A 16,600-nucleotide genomic window follows, 5' to 3' on the forward strand; every position below is an offset into this window, starting at 1 on the left:
GGTGGTTGGTGCAAATATCAGAATGACATGAATAATAATAATTTCTTATTGATTTGTTTTTTTTTATTCCCATCTTTTTTTATCTATGTCTTGTCCCACAATATTCTGCATTTAAAATTTCCATTTGCAAATGTACTCCTCCTTTTGTATATTTGTCTTCTTTTTAAGTATTCCCGTCGAGTTATTTTTTCCCTTCCGTTGTTTAGCTTTCTCTTCATGTCCGAATCTTCTCCTTGTCGTCTACTCGCCACTTCTTTTTCCACTGTTTTCTTTTTCTTTTCGGTCTTTTTTTCCTCTCCTTTATTCTGTCTAAAAACATTCTCTTTCCTTGCAAGGATCTTCTCCTTGGCAGTTTTCTTTATATCACTCTCGTCTTTTTGATTTTCTTTTTTAGCAGTCGCGTTTTAGCTCACCCTTCACCTTTTGCACCGTGTCTTTCCCCTGATCTCGTTTCTTGAACGCTGATCTTTCCGGCTTTCTTGCTTTATACTAACCCCCTCGCCCCGCCCGCGTCCAGACAACAGAACCCCCTCCTGTGCGCCGTCGCACGGGCACGCGCATTCCATGTCCTGCACCCGCTGCACAGGGATCCTTGGCACCCAGTCGCCTGCGCGCTCCTGCGGGGCGGGCGCATGCGCTGCACTGTGGTCTGTCTTTGAAGGGAGCTCAAGCAGTCGCTCCCGTGAAGATCACTGTGCTGCAACATGCGCAGTGTGTGCACGGGGAAGCCGATCCTGATGGGGAGCCGGAATTTTGCATAAGACCGGTTCTGCTCTGCCCCTGTGTCTCACGCAGCGCCGCAGGGGGCAGGGGCGCACCTGGGCCGCCCTGTTCTCGCCGAGGCTGCCTGTTGTCCCTTTGTCTGTCTCATCTTAACGTCACTGAGACGTGGAGCCGGGAGTCCAGCGGGCTGCGGGCTGCACTGAATGCTGCAGGTTGAGTTCCCTGCGCCGAAGCTACACGTTGCTCTCTGCAATCACTGACGGGCGAAGAGGTTGGTTTGGGTTTTTTGTTTGTTTGCTTTATTTTTATGTTTTTATTATGCACAATATATCATGTTCTCCTTGGCAGGGCAGTGACTCATGTCATGATCTCCAGGGCAGTGGTTTGTGTGACTAGGATGTGGAGTGTTATCGTCATCCGGGTTTACCTGTTCCTTGAATGGGCAGGCTGTATAGTAAGTTGTGTGCAGTGTGTAAAGCTGCTGCATTGCATGTTGTGCTGACGCTTCCCGCCGCTTGTGTACGCATGGGTGTGCAGAATATGCACACCAGCAAACAGCTAGCATTAAGGGGAGCATGGAGAAGCACCCTTCTTTTGCAATTGATGTTGTGTCTTCTATAAAACTGACGGCAGCCGTGCAAGATATGCTAATGCGTAAAGTATTCATAGAGACGGACGGGGAAGTGCACGTGTGTGCGCATTCCGCGGTAGAAATTGATGGGAAATGATATTTGGGATAGATGGATGGGCAAGTTGTCTAGGTCGATGTGGGTGGGCGGACGGGCGATGGTTGGTTAGATGGCGGGACGGATGGATGGATGGATGAATGGGTGGCTTAGTAGCTACACAGACAGACAGCATAGAAACGGGATGCATGAGTGGATGAATGGATGGATGGTTGGGTAGATGGATTGCTGGGTGCTCAGTAGTTAGACAACACCTAGAATGGATGAATGGACGAAAGAGGCAGATAAACAGGGTTGTTGGATGGATGGATGAATGGGTGGGATATTTAGTCAGGTGGGTAGATATAAAGGTGCCTCATGTATTCATGTTTAGAAATATGCATTGAGTAGTATGTTCTGTGGAGGGAGGTATTAAGCATTTAATGGTCAGGTGAGAATCTTTGTTTTTTTTTTTGGGGTGCAAGTGTGTTATTTAGGAGACTTTCTCGCCTGTTTTCTATGGCTGCATGACATCCGAGGATGCAGTGATGGATGGACGTGCCCTTTTGAAATTGAATTTGGAGTCAGATATCACCTGGAACCACAAGGGGGTTGGGTATTTCAGAGAAGAGATAATAAAAACAACCTTGCCGTTTTTAGAAAGGCACCTGCGATCATCAGACGACATTGGCAGATGTTAGCCAAGCTCGTGTGCTGGGGTGATATATGTTTAAAGCCGAGATATGGCATGTAATAGATATACAAGTCTGGGATACACTGTTTATTCTGCACAGTCATTTTACATCGTTAATATTACCTGCTGGCTACGTTTGTTTATTCTCTTTGAAAGCTGCCTCTGTGCACCTCCGATTGCATAGTAACCCGACCTTCAACTCGAAAACAGGATCTATTCCTGTTTTACTAGAAAAAAAGTAGGGCTATCAATTTATCTAGCAAACCTTGAGCACATGGCTTCGGATGGCAGTTCATCTGTAAGTGCCAGGTGTTTGGTAATGTGTGTTATGCAGCCTGGCAACATTATGTGCACTCCCTATAAAAAGGTTGTCACTATTTCACTCAGTACTGTTGTCAGAGTCCATCCGTACACTGATGTATGTGTTATCTGGGACAACACACAAAAACAGCAACTTTGAAGTGTTCGTTTTCTTGTGAGCGAAAAGAACACACACACACACACACACACACACACACACACACACACACACACACACACACACACACACACATATAACGCCTTCTAGTCTGCCTTTACGAGAAACGGAATAGTATGATCGGTGTATTTTTCATAAAGCACATAAAGTCCTTCAGCCGCTTCTAGGCGCTCCGAATTTTCCAAGAAAGAGGAACGATGTTACACAAGGAGTTAAAGTGAGTTTCACAGCAGCACTCAAATTGCATAGAAGAGGACAAGAGCACCTGCCCACCCCCCACCCCCCAGCCCCACTTCTATACAGGGCAATTTAGACACGAGTATATTTTTTCCTTCCAGAGTTTTTGTTTTGTGTATTTTTGGTTACCGGGTGAAAGTCTCAGGAAAAAGCTTCCCTTGCCAAGCAGGTGACGTTGATTTAGTTGGGACTATCTGCACGAAGTCAACAGTAGGGGAAAAGGAGCACTAATGCTTGTGGGGTGGAATGGTGTCCCTCGAGCACGAGGTGAAGGTCACCCTTGCTCGGGGGACTTCCCTGTGTGAAGTGCTGGTCTAAGATACTGCAGGTGTTTGTCGAAGCATGTTAAAAGCGATGCTGGTGATAGTTTTTGGACTGTAAAATTATCTCTTTCCTTAGTGCATACATATTGTAAAGACAGTGGCTCTTACCCTTTTATTCCTGTGGGCGCTCAATTAATTAATCCCCCCTCCCTGTATCATTATTGGAATCTGGGAACTCCTGACCCCCTCCACTTAGTCATGACTGCTAGCCAAGGGCTCCAGTCTGAGGATTGTCGACAATTTGAACCGCAAAACAATACAAAAAATACAGGAAAAAACATTCACACAAATTACGACACATTTTATTTAATTCGTTAGCACATATAAATGAAAGAAAATATACATTTTAATATGAAGGTTGTAGCTTTTCTAAATTCAATTAAGGTCACTCATCATCATCTCTATTCGGTTTGATGCACTCAGGAATCAATCTGAGGATACATATTTAATTGTTATTTTCCAATTTCAAATTCCTCCGCATTTACAGTACATGAAAAAAATTTCAGTTGTACATGTAGCTTATTTATTTATATGCACTTTTATAATCTGTTAATGTTATTTAATTTTCTAAGTAGTCGCGGACTGCCTAAGAAGGCTTTGACGATCCCCAGGGGTACCCTGACCACAGGTTGGGAGCCACTATTGTACGATATATTTGCACAAGTAATACATTTTAGAGTGGGGGAAAAGACCCAGCTTTTCAGAAGACAGGTATTTGGGAAAGCACTGGACCTCAAAGGTGGTTTCTCAGAACTTATCAGGAGAGGCTGTTGTAGCATCCTTTATTGAGGTATACTGTGTGCTGTACCTTGCATTGTATTGTATTATTTTAATATAGCGCTTAGCACTTCCTTGTGGGACACATAAGCATTTACGACATGTGTAGCACGCTACACAGCGTGGTTGGATGGTTGGTTTGAAGTGTGTTATCGTTGCTTGGAGCCTCTGTGGAAAATGCTTCCATGCCACGTGTGATCACCACAAAGTCATCATGTTATGTGGCGCAGTGGTTGGCAGCAAGAGGACAGGTCTGTAGATATTGATGGCAGACGGGCACCACCAGTCCCATCAGTCTGATCGCTGCCCAACATGTTGCACCCTGTGCACCCTGCTTAGCTTGATTTTGATGTAGGCGCTACAGTTTGAGCAGTCTTGGCCATACACGTTTTACGTAATGTGAATCTCTCACACACAGCCTGGCTTAGAGAAGTAACCCAGAAATGAGACCTCACCCAGAAGACTGATTTTATCGGCCATTGGGTTTATTTACTATTGCTGCCTTTTGGCTAGGTTCATGGTATAGAAATATAATTTACATATATGCATACATACATACATTATATTTGTATGAGTACAGTACTCCTGCCATGTCACTTGTGATATTTGGGGTAGATCAGTACAGTGTCTGTCTACCTTAATTTGTTCATTTCGCCACAACACAGACCACAAGTTGATTCGCCGGTGTTGAACTCTTTCCTTTAAGGTGCTTCAGTCGCTTCACCAACCATAGTCAGGACAGCCCCCAAACAGCCCTCAGGATCGTGGTTGTCACAATACTTGCAGTGATTTTTTTGCTACACTATACACCCATACCATTCCATTTCTCCAGAAGCAGAACAAGGAAACAAACTGTTCAGCATCAGATTTCCTGTACCGTATGCACTTTGATTAAGGCAAGGGGAGAGTTGGCAATTGTGCAGGTCCCCATCTCCCAAGGGGCCCATGTGAAAGTGAATTCTTTCTCTAGCTTACTTCTGTCTGCTTCTTTATCCCAACCTTTGGCATATGATTCAATATTGTTTGGCACAATAGGGATCGAAATAAAAGAAACCAAGCAATAATATTCAGAGTTGTTTTGAAAAGAGGCCCCAAAACACTTTCTTACCCAGGGCCCCAAAAATCTCAAATCTGACACTGCTGAACTGTGCTTTCTGTAGTAACCCTGACTCCTGAGTATCATTTGAATGTGAAAAGTAATATTTATGAAGCCACTATGCAGTTGTAGATCAAATGTAGACTAGGGCCCAATTCACAAAGGTAAACTTAGACCTGAAGTCTAAGGGCCCAATTCACAAAGGTAAACTTAGACCTGAAGTCTTAGGGCCCAATTCACAAAGGTAAACTTAGACCTGAAGTCTAAGGGCCCAATTCACAAAGGTACACTTAGACCTGAAGTCTAAGGGCCCAATTCACAAAGGCAAACTTGGACCTGAAGTCTTAGGGCCAATTCACAAAGGCAAACATAGACCTGAAGTCTAAAGGTGCAATTCACAAAGTCAAACTTAGACCTAAATTCTAAGGTTACCATTGTAAATTGGGTCCAAAGTAGTTATTTCATTTTTTGTATCAACAACATTGTCAAGTTTCTTATCGAACACAAGTAAGACAATGCTCAATTAAAGTGTAGCATGAACAACTATTACCTAGAGATCACTGAAAACTCCCACCTCCAGCTCTGCCTTCGCTCTCACACTATTCATATGCGTACCACAAATGTCCTTAGAACTTAGCACACTCCGTGGTGTTAAAGGAATAGTAAAGTATTTGTGTGAACAGTTATTTTTATCGAGTGGCCAAATATTCCTTTATTAACTTTAAGGTATGGATACCGGTATTTCCCCGTTGGGTTCCTTGATGTTAGGTTAGAATAGGCCTAAAATACAATTTCTGTCAAGAGCAGAACATGGGGCGGCACAGTAACCACCTGTCCCTTTACCCAGAAGAATTCTAAGCTCATACACTCCAGGAAACAAAAAAAGCAAGGTTTTCTCGATGGTTTACAGCAATAAAAATAGATGTGCTTTGTTGTGTTTGTAAAGAAAATGCCTGGGGTGCTGGGGCTGGAGAATGGTGTATGCATTCTTCTTGAGCGTGTTTTGCGTGTTTGTTGATGAACGGGTATGTGCACTGTGCAGTCATACTAAAATATTCACAGTTGTCTATGAGGTGTCGCTTATTAGTGCACAGGTGTAAACAAAACCAATTCACTGAAAAGCAGGATACTACAACAGGCAACACTCTTTTACCTATAACTAACCTTGTCACGCATTTCACACTTGCCCAAAATCTGTAATTTGGTTACAGTCCACTATTAGTTACACTGATTAGAAGAATGCTTACCTGCTGTAATGGTTTTATGGAGTTACGGACGTATGTTTAAAAGTGTGTCTTCATGTACTCCTGATTTGGAATCCACCTCAGTTGGTTGACCCGTAACAGTGTTCTCACCTTGGTCGAGAGAAGTAAAAAAATTCTCAAAGTTTTGGCATTTTCCATTTTGTCCATGTATTTACAGCAGGTGTCTCTCAATTTAGTGAAAACATATCAAGAGCCACATAAGATATGCAACAAAATGGTGTTTATCTTTTGTCATTGGGGATCCGGTCGATCATATCAATTGTCAACTGCCTACAACATGACAGAGCTGTATGGCAGTTCAGGGTGAATGGAGAGTAAATGAGAATTTAAGTAAGTTTTCTCATGCCACGCGGTCATTTTAATCTGCAGCCACATATGCATAAATAGCATACAACTGTGGGCATTTTTCAGATCTCTTCTGTTGAAGATGTGAATTTGTCATGTTGTCCTTTCGAAAAAAGAAACTTTTTTGACACCCCTCCCATTAGGAGTATTAAATGAGAGATCGCTGGGTGTTACTTTGAGGGAATTATCTGCTTGTGGTTTTATTGCAGTCTGTGTTTGTTGATCCCACATATTTTTGGATATCAAACAAAAATCATATGCATGGATTACCACACTTGTGAAGGAGATGTTGGGACGGTCGCTTGTGCGTTTCAGAAGATATTGCGTGTTGTAGTCATATGCCACTCTGTTATGGAACACTAAAGCTAAACTTTTACTCTACCAGAGACTATGAAAACAGTGTGATTTTGGGAAAGGCTGGTCATTCTAAGAACATTTATGCTCAAAGTTTAAAAGGAATGCACTGACTGCAGCTTTCTTCATCATGAGACTTTGTTTGCGCAGGATCTATGAAACCAGATTTGCACCACCTGCTTCCACAGTGCAGTTTACAGAAAATGGGTGGACTAGCCTTACTGCCGATACGTCCTGAGAATTTTGCGCACAAGTGTGTACTTCCCGTTCTTTATTAATCAGTGGACAATGAACAGTCGCAAGGGTCAGCCACTTGCAACTTCTCTGATCTCTGAAATTATAAATTGTGTCTCTCTATTATTCCAAATTATCAAATTGCGACTTTCTATTATTCAAAAGTATAAAGCGCATTGAAGTAACAAAAGACTCAACAAACACCCACAGCATCCTTTTGGGTCTGATGGAATTTAAAATAAGACATGTTTGTATGATATCAATTGGCAATATGTTAAACCTGCCTCGAATTATTTCCACTCTTTCTAGATGCACATTGAAGGAGCTCATAGTGAGAAATGTGCGGGGTTCAACTGGTGATTTTAACCATGGGCAGTAATGTATGCTTACTGTGATAATGCAAAATGGCAATATCTCTGCGTGCGGTGATTTTGTGGTCAGGGTGGAAATGTACCTTTGATGGTATTTCTCATGGATAGATCTAGTAGTCAGCAGAAGTATATGTTAGTGTCATTTTTATTTCTTTATGATTCAACTTATTGGCGACCTGTGTGCAATTAGTATCTAATGGAAGTGAAGGGAAGACAAGGTAACACCTATTCTCATTACCAAGCATGAGAAGGCTAGAGGTCTGCTGCTTAACCTTGAACATTGTCCAATGTTTCTAAACAGGCTTTTCCTTATTCAATTGTCGAAGAGGAACCTCTCTCATTGTTAACACAGATTAACAGTCTCTGTTTCGATTTGTTTCAGAAGGTGACTATGGCCAATATTATAACTGCATCAATAGCGATCTTGATGAAGTGGCCCATAAAAATGAAAAATGGTAATACTGAGAATAAAACCAGCTCTCTGGTATAAGATGCAATTAGACTGAAAACCTTTCTTAAAGCTGCTCAAAGAATGCAACTGAAAACAGCTCAATAAATATCTGAGCTGAAAGATAGCTAAACATACCTTGATGAATACAGACGAATATAGAGTATTTTTTATGGTCTGAAGGGCAAACTGCCTAAAATGCATATTTAAAGTCCTTAAAAATCCACCATCTATAGTAATGTATAAAAAGTAGTCGAGGTTTGGAGACACTGGTAAGATCTGATCCATTTCATCAGTGTTCAAGAGTCCTTGTGACCTTGTAACTCTGGAATATTTTCAGCCGGAAACACTGAGCCAGCTATGGAATATTCTGAGTTTGAGAAAGGCAGGCTCTCCCCTTGATCATTGTCGACTGAGATGCTTTTCAAGGTGATTGACGTTTTGTACTACAGTTAGTCAACAATAATTTTACTTCAGGGTTTGTTCCTTCATCAGCCAAGCAAACAGTTGTTTATGCTCTACTAATTATACCTATCTGAGATACATAAGACTTAAGTGATTTTCACCCAATTTACCTTCTTCCAAGTTCCTAGTTTTAGGGAAGGCTGCGATGAGAAAGCTCTGTGTTGAGATCTGAACAACTGGTTTGATCATTTATAGGCCGATATTTTTCCTGGATAGAGAAATTGATTCATTCCTGTTGTCCGCTGCCGTGCTAATGATCGTATTAGAGCTGTCATCTGCTTTGATGCCAACAGCCATGTAATCATGCTGGGCTATCTTGAAGAACTGGGCTTAGCACGACTGCATTCTGCTTATAGGATTGGCTGTGAGTAGAAGTATTTCCTCCTTTTTTTAAGCATCCATAGGGCGTTCCACTGTTGACAGCTTTGTTGAACATCTACTTTTGGCCATTATATTTGTTCATACTCATGGCTATCATTATTTTATGTAAGTGGAGAGTATGTAGCCTAACGGCTAGAGCTTTCAACCAAGAAGCTGGGGAACTGGGATCGAGTCTCGGCAGGGGTGCTCAACATCCTGTGATTCTGGGCAAATCACTTAATCTCCCTGAGCCTAACAAAATAAATGTGTCTATCTGTAACGCAACTGGTTGTCATGTAAAGCACTCTGATACCTTTGGGTCGAGTTCGCGCTATATAAAATTCTCCCCCCAAAAAGTGTACAACATCAAGATATACTACTGGTTGGTAAGGGTCTTGTTGAGGTTTGTATATCAGAATTCAACTGACAAAAACATAGGGACATAAATATTGCTGCCTTTATATTTTTATATTGTTTACTATATTATCTCCCCATTGAGTGTAGATGTTATTTTATCAATACCAATGTTGCAATAGTTTTACGTACAAGCTTAATGACACAATATTTTTGAAAGGCCATATTTTTTCCATCATATTCTGATACCATACCCTTGGTGGATCACCCTTTTGCTTTTATGCATGCTTCATGTACATGCATAATTGATTTGGCCACCTCTAGCTTAGGTTAAATGTGTGCAAGAATACGGGTTGAGAGCCCAGGATGATTTCTGGAAATTTTATATTTTGGTCTATGTAATTTGGTGTTTTTCCTACTCCAGTGGTGCTACTTCTTAATGAAAACTGGATCTGGCCTTCATGGTGGTCACCCAGGTGAAAGCAACTCTCTCTGAAAGGATTGATCTATTAATACTCCTTCAATATTGCCATTGATGAAAACTGTCCTTATGATGACAGGTTTAGTTGTTGATTTTTTATTTCCGAATAAATGTCCAGAATTATGAATGGACATAAAATGTGTTAAATCCAGGAGGAAAATGGCTTGTGAGGAATCATTCTCTGGAGCTAGGTGGTCCTCAGCCTTTCCAATGAAAAACAGTTTCACTCAAGCGGTTAACCAAAGTTGAAAGGTCAGTCTGATTTCTTATAAACATGCTTGGTGCATTTCCCCAGTTAGCATAAGAGCATTTAACAGATTGCTCACTATCAGTACTTTTGGGAGCATCAAGTCAGTACGTGGGTATTAAGGAAGACAGCTGATTGGCTTGAAATTTCAATCTTCAAATTATCTGGAAAAGAGACCCCGCTTTGGAACAGGCAGGTACATTTGTAGCTACAAGCTCATTTGGGCAGTTATGTTCGAGTACAAAAGAATGATAATTAGCCAGTAAAAGAGTTACTACAATAGGCTGATACTAAAATGTCAATACCCCAGTTTGGGAGGCATCTGCCTTCTGAATATAATCCAAATGTATAGTTATACTCATTTTCAACGGTTCCTGTTGAACGCTTATGTATTGAATGTATCAAAGCTTTTGCGCGACTCAACATTTCATAAAATCAATAAAGTATGTTTAAAAAACAAATGTTTGAGTACAAAAGTTTATTGTACCTGAACTTGTCAGCCGATCATATCAAAGAATTGCGCTATACCTGGGCATGCCAGGCTATCAGATACATCACCGGGAATTATCAAGGTTTGATCTACTAGCCCCTTACATCTGAACTCAACACTGACTTCTTAGCGAGCAGAGCTCGCCTCCAAGGTCCTCCACCGAGGTTGGAGGACCTTGCTGCTTTATGTTGTTTTCTGAAGGGAAAGGCTTGGGCCCATTGTCCTAGCACACCTTCTAGTGCACTGGTGCCAATTTTCCTTGAATTACAAACCACTTAGTATAGGAACATTTATTTTTAGTCATTGGTCATCCCTAAATCCAATTCCAACTAGACTTCTAGGTGAGAGTAAGCATTTATTTTTAGGAAAAAGCCTAATGCATACATGTTGGGGTATGTGGTCCTAACTTCCATCCCAAATGTCCCGAGTAAGTAAAGAGGGCAAGCATACACAGACGTGTTTTAAAATATATTTTTTTATCTTTGTGCAATTTTTTTTAAAATCTGCTACTACCAAAATTCACTGACCCCAACACTGTGCTCCAGCTCATAATAAAGTCCTCTTTTTCTCATAGTTCTTGTTGTAGTCTTTTTTGTTCTCAGTTTCTTATTAGTAAACTCAGTATTTTTTATCCAGTAATTTGAGTCGATAGAGAACAACTGGGGCCGATTAATAATAAATAGATTGTAATCTTATGCATTTTTCAGACTAATCCCACACATGGAATTGAGTTTCAGCTTTTACTGATCACAAGAAGTAAATATAAATGTAAATGTTTTGTACTTGTATAGCGCACAGCTACCCGGACCGGGTCTCCCGGCGCTTGTACTCATACCGCTAAGGAACCCTTCATGGCTTTTCCCTGTGAAATGTCCACTCCTGGGCATCCCCAAGGTGAAGCCAGGCATCCCAGCGCTGTTGGTGCCGTTGTGGAGATTAAGCAAGCTATTGCCCAGAGTTGCAGCGTTGGGCCCATGATTAGAATAGGCACCGAGGCGAGAATTCAGGTCCGAGGAATTTAGAGCTCAAGACTCTGCCAAGGCCGGCCGAGGCGGGAATTGAACCCTGGTCCCGGGCCAGACCTCTGCATCAGGGTCTGCCGCTCTAACCATTGAGCCACACTCCTCCACAGGTACCCATCAATTAAGCTTTATTTTTTTTCATTTATTTGTAGTTTTGTACAGTGTGGTGTATACACTGCCTGAATGCTTTGCAGGGACACAAGACACAAGAAAAGTTAAGGAAAAAAGTGAGATCAAAAATTATAAAAATATCACGAAGGCTTACCTGGAAGAGAAAGTGTAAGAAAGTGGGTTATTGGTTAAGACAGATGGAAGCGCCACTCAAGCAACAACCACAATCCTTGTCAGGGTAAACCACAAAAGTCACTAAAATAGCCTGTGCTTAACCATTTGGTAGCTTGTTGCAAAGAATTCAGGCTTAACTTAGAGGCTATGTGTATATGCAGTACGCAGACAGTAATAAACACAACACAAAAAAAACAACACAACAAAAATCCCAAACCAATTTAGAATAGAGTACACTTTAATACATAAAATGATAACAGAGCAATGAAAATCCCATCACTAGAGCAGGAGATATTGAATTTCAAATTTTTTATTGGAAATAGTTCCAAGTAGCAGAAAGCGCTACTCGTGGTTATCTGTTCGCGCTGTACAGGGTAAGCGTCAGAAGTTCAGGTTGAACACAGTTGAGCGCGAGCTGGATACAGGAACCAGGCTAGTCCCACAGAAAAGTTACGTTTTAAAGTCTGGCGAATCGAGTTCTGTTCACGTTGGAGGTGGCAGCGACGAGGAGGTTTTCGGTGTGAAGAGCAGGTCAAACTTCACAGATGGTTGTTGCTGTGGCACAAAGATCCAGTCTTCGTTACAACTTTGCGCTGGTGGACCATCATGGTCTGTCACTTTTGGCACGAAATGCAGGTCTCGTGTTGCCACTTGTCGCAGATGGTTGCTGTTGGCACAAACAGCCGGTCTTGCTGGAACTTCGGATTATCATTAATTTCTGGCTGCAGCATCTTGGTTTGCAGTCACAAGGAGCCCAAACGTCTGCGTTTTCAATTTTTTCTTTAAGCGGAGCTCACACTGATATCAGCCAAGGGTCCAGGACATGAATGGGCCCTCGTGGGGATCAAGACGCAATCCAGTAGAGGCCATCAGCATGGCTTAGGCAGGTCCAGGCAGGTTTAGTTGGTGCTGGTCAGCCAGGCAGTTGCAGAGAGGCCTATGAAGGCTTGCTGTGTCAATGTAGCTCACATAGGAGGTCAACCAGCTGCCCTTTGGTGCCACTTAGGATAGCCTGGGATCAGGGCAAGCAGGCCAAGTCTTCCTTCTTCAGACATCAAGGCAGTCCTTCCAGCAGCAGGAAAGTCCTCCTTCTGAATCTTCCACAGGTCCAAGAGTGTTCTGAGGAGTGGATCTAAAGGTTCTCTTTTTACACCTGGTGCCAGCCTTTGTATGGGGGAATTACCTGACCTACCTCCAAAACTGGTTCTGGTCAGTCCTCCCCTTTTCCCTAGGATTGGCCCCAAACTGTAGATGGTGACAAAAGGTAGGGCAGGTCTTGTGTTGGGTTCCGTTGTGTGTGCTGGGGGCAAGGTCCTTTGAAATGCATTCAGGGCAGGCAGGGTACAGCTACTTCCCTACCATCCGTCCAGGAAGACTCTTTCCCAGCTGCACCCAAGTCCCATTGTTCACTGTCTGGGCCCAATACATATTCTTGATCGGGTAACCATTAGCAGGCCCTGGCAGCTGGAAACTCATAAAAAGGCCTCAGGAACTTGGGGCAGGAATATTCAGCTTTCTAAAAATGGCATTTTCAAAACTAGAATCTAAAATCTGCATTTACCATTAAAGAGAATTTTAAATTACAATTGATTTGAATGTAAACATAATTTCTCTAGCTGTTCCCAATCTGAAGTTAGCACTTATTAAATGTAATAAAGTAACCCAGTGTTAGCCAATTGGAGAAATAGGCCCAACCGTGAGAAACAGCTTTAGTAGTTTTCCCTGTCAGGACATATAAAACATACACACACACGCCTTACTTTTTAAACACCATGTACCCTGCCCTTTCAGGAGTTAGGGACTACCTTAGTGGTGATTTTTAAGTATTAAAAAGGAAGTTTTTGAATTTCAAAAGGTTTATTTTGCCAGGTTAAAGGGCCAGTTTAAAACTACTGCACTACAGGCTGAAGTGGCAGGTCTGAGACATGTTTTACAGGCTGCTTTAGTGGGTAGAACACATGGTGTGCTGTTGCACACTAGTAACATTTAGTTTACAGTCCCTCGACACATATAGTACCATTTTAAAGGAACTTATTTATAGAATAAATGTACCAATCAGGTATATGCCAATGTTACCATGTTTTAGGGAAAGAGCACAAGCATGTTACCTCCGGGAAAAAAAATCTAATGTGAACAGAAACAGGTTAAGCAAATGAAGGCAAACAATCTAGGGGTGACCCTGCAACAGGGGCCAGGTCCAACAGAAACTATACACTACACATTAACAAATTGCGTATGATATCTGTACATTATTTAGTTCCATGTCTTCGTTAATCTGGAGAGTGATGATTCTTTGCATTGTTCAAAATCTACATAAAGAAGAATTGAGCAATTGTAAAATGTTACTTCTTTTATCTTCAAATAGAAAATATTTTCATACTAGAAGACTTTCCTTCTTAAACATACTCTTTAAAATGAGTTTTCTATGCATTTTCCTGTACTTACTGAACCGCATAGAAGTTATTCATCTAGGTGTGCATTTAGAAGCACAGGTATGTGTGGGAAAGATATTGCAAATGTTAGTCTGTATCCACCCTTATTTACTGAGCCCACATCTGGGAGCACTCGCTGCTCCTCGCCTAGTTGTCACACAGGAGTTTAGAAAAAATATGCATACATGCCAGACCTTCCACACTCATAAAGGTCATCCCCGCTTGCAGAAGTACTCTGATCTTCCCATTCTGAAACCGGATTTCAGTTTGCATGTGGGGGTTTGCACTTTTCAATGGATGACTGTAATTTACATATATTTGTTTTGTGTGAATCTGGTCTTGTGGTGGCACACAACAGATTGCTCCCGGACAGTTCTTATTATTGTATTTTTAAGCATAGGTGTCCGATAAAAGAGATATAAATATATATAAGAGATCTTTGCCAGAATTTCAGGATATCTACATAAAATAAAAATGTTAATTTAGTGAAATGTTAGAGTCAAGCTTAAAAAATAAATGCATAACTATAATTTCAATTGAATAAATATAAATTGGACATAGTGGCTATCCTGAAAATCTGGCATGGGCCCAGCCGTACTGGATTTGTGTTGTACACCCATAGTTTAAGGCACGGTTTTTCTTCGGCATGCATTCTGCGAAGACGTTACTTACTTTTTTTTTTTTTTAAATATATTTTTATTGCAGGAATTAGTAAATCGTTACAATATCGACCAGCATTGTATCACAAGCAATATCAACATAGTAAAACCCTCTGGCCCCCCACCGTAAGTTTCGTACACAGCCATCCGGCCCACAACCCTGGGGTCGGGCGGCGATATGCAATGGGGGCTCAGTAGGATGCTTGAGCTGGTCCGGATGATCCACTGTCCGTCATCTGCTTTTCCAAACAAACCTACAAACCCAAAAGAAAACCCCCACCCTCAAAATACTACTAACCAAAAGAAACCCCACCCAACCCCGCCACCAGCGCCTGGGAGCCACCGCCACAGGATCTGCCATGGGACCCACGGGGAAAGCAATAGGACTAACAGTGCAAATGTTTACCGGGACCCGGGGCGAGTCGCTTCTTCACCTTCAGAGTCGCTGGGGGTACAATAATCCCTGAGGGCCTGCACCAACATTTCCCACTCCAACGCGGCCTCCTGCGCCTTCTCATTACGCTGCCTCCAAGCCAGTTGATATCGCAGCGCGCTCTCCCCCGCCGCCCATTTCAAAAGCTCACTATGCCATCTGCTGCCTGTCGGACCAACTCGTGCCTTCCAATTCCTGGTCACCTCCCGTTTAGCAAGGAGGAGCCCTAGGTCGATAAATTTACTAGAAATTTTATTCCTGGGGGTATGGGGGAACCAGTGTAGGAGCCCCACCGCCGCATCAAATGATAAGGATCTCCCCGTCACCTCCTCCAGGGTCTTCTCTACTTCCTGCCAGTATGATGACAATCCCGGACAGGCCCATAACATATGTAGGAGGTCCGCTTCCTGAGCTGGGCACCTAGGGCATTCCGCTGAATTCGTGGCAAAATACCGTCTAATTTTCACTGGGGTCAGGTACGCTCTATGGAGAACGTAATAGTGGACCAGCTGGAAACGGGCGTTACGTGTGCCCTTCCAGGCTCGCCTCACCAACTGGGCCCAGGTCGTCTCCGGGATCTCCCTGCCAATGTCCTCCTCCCAGCGGTTTCTCAGAGTGGTGAGGGGAGCCAACCCTTCGTTAATCAACCTGCCGTAAAGGCAAGTGACCGCCTTCACCGTGCCCGCAGACATCATCACGTACTGGCACACCTGAGATAAGGGGGGTTCCTCCTGCCCGCACTTCCAGTGTGCCTGGATTGCTCGGACAATGGCCGAGTGCAGCAGAAAATCACCACGGGGGATCTCAAAGCGGTCGATAAGATCCTGAAAGGACAAGAGCGCTCCGTCCTCGTACAGATCTCCAACCAGCTGTAAGCCGGCATCCTCCCAGGCCACCAAACGTGACCAATCCCCTCCATGGGGGAGGGCCGTCAGCATCCCCAGCGGTATTTCAGGCGCATATGGTGTTCTCAGTTGACCTCGGGCGTGAGCCCGATTCCAACACAGGCGGACAGTCCGCTCCTCCATCGACAATTCCCGCAGGGCCAAACGTTGTCGCAGCGCTATAAAGGAGAGAACATGCCTGGCCATGCCCGTTCCCCTCCTGTCTTCCGGGCCCCGGAATTCCCTGGCGATCTCCTGGGTGAAGGTCTGGAGCTGCGCCGCCAGATAATACTTTTCAAAGTCCGGCACCGCGAGCCCCCCCTCGTCCTTCGGCCTCATCAGGGTTTTCAGGGCTACCCGCCGGCGGCCCGACCCCCAAAGGAATCCGACCACCATAGAGCGTAACAGTCGAAACGTGGCCGGTGGGACCCAGATCGGTAGAGTCCGAAAGTAATATAATAGCCGGGGAAGCGCCACC

The 16,600-nt window shown here is 43.2% G+C and overlaps 1 protein-coding gene across 5 annotated transcripts in view; it reads left to right on the forward strand.

Annotated features, from left to right (window-relative positions):
• The first annotated feature begins 644 nt into the window (after positions 1-644).
• PLCB4 (phospholipase C beta 4) overlaps positions 645-16,600 on the forward strand; it is a 1,177,624-nt gene continuing 1,161,668 nt past the window's right edge. For 2 of the 5 annotated variants that reach the window (XM_086927702.1, XM_086927703.1), the window contains exon 1: positions 645-994. The gene's annotated coding sequence lies outside the window, so the exon portion shown is untranslated. The remainder of the gene's footprint in view (positions 995-16,600) is intronic. The other 3 variants (XM_086927699.1, XM_086927701.1, XM_086927700.1) reach the window with 2 other exon arrangements.

The sequence above is a fragment of the Lissotriton vulgaris genome, chromosome 6 (genome assembly GCF_964263255.1).
Source record: "Lissotriton vulgaris chromosome 6, aLisVul1.2, whole genome shotgun sequence".
NCBI classification, from domain to species: domain Eukaryota; kingdom Metazoa; phylum Chordata; class Amphibia; order Caudata; family Salamandridae; genus Lissotriton; species Lissotriton vulgaris.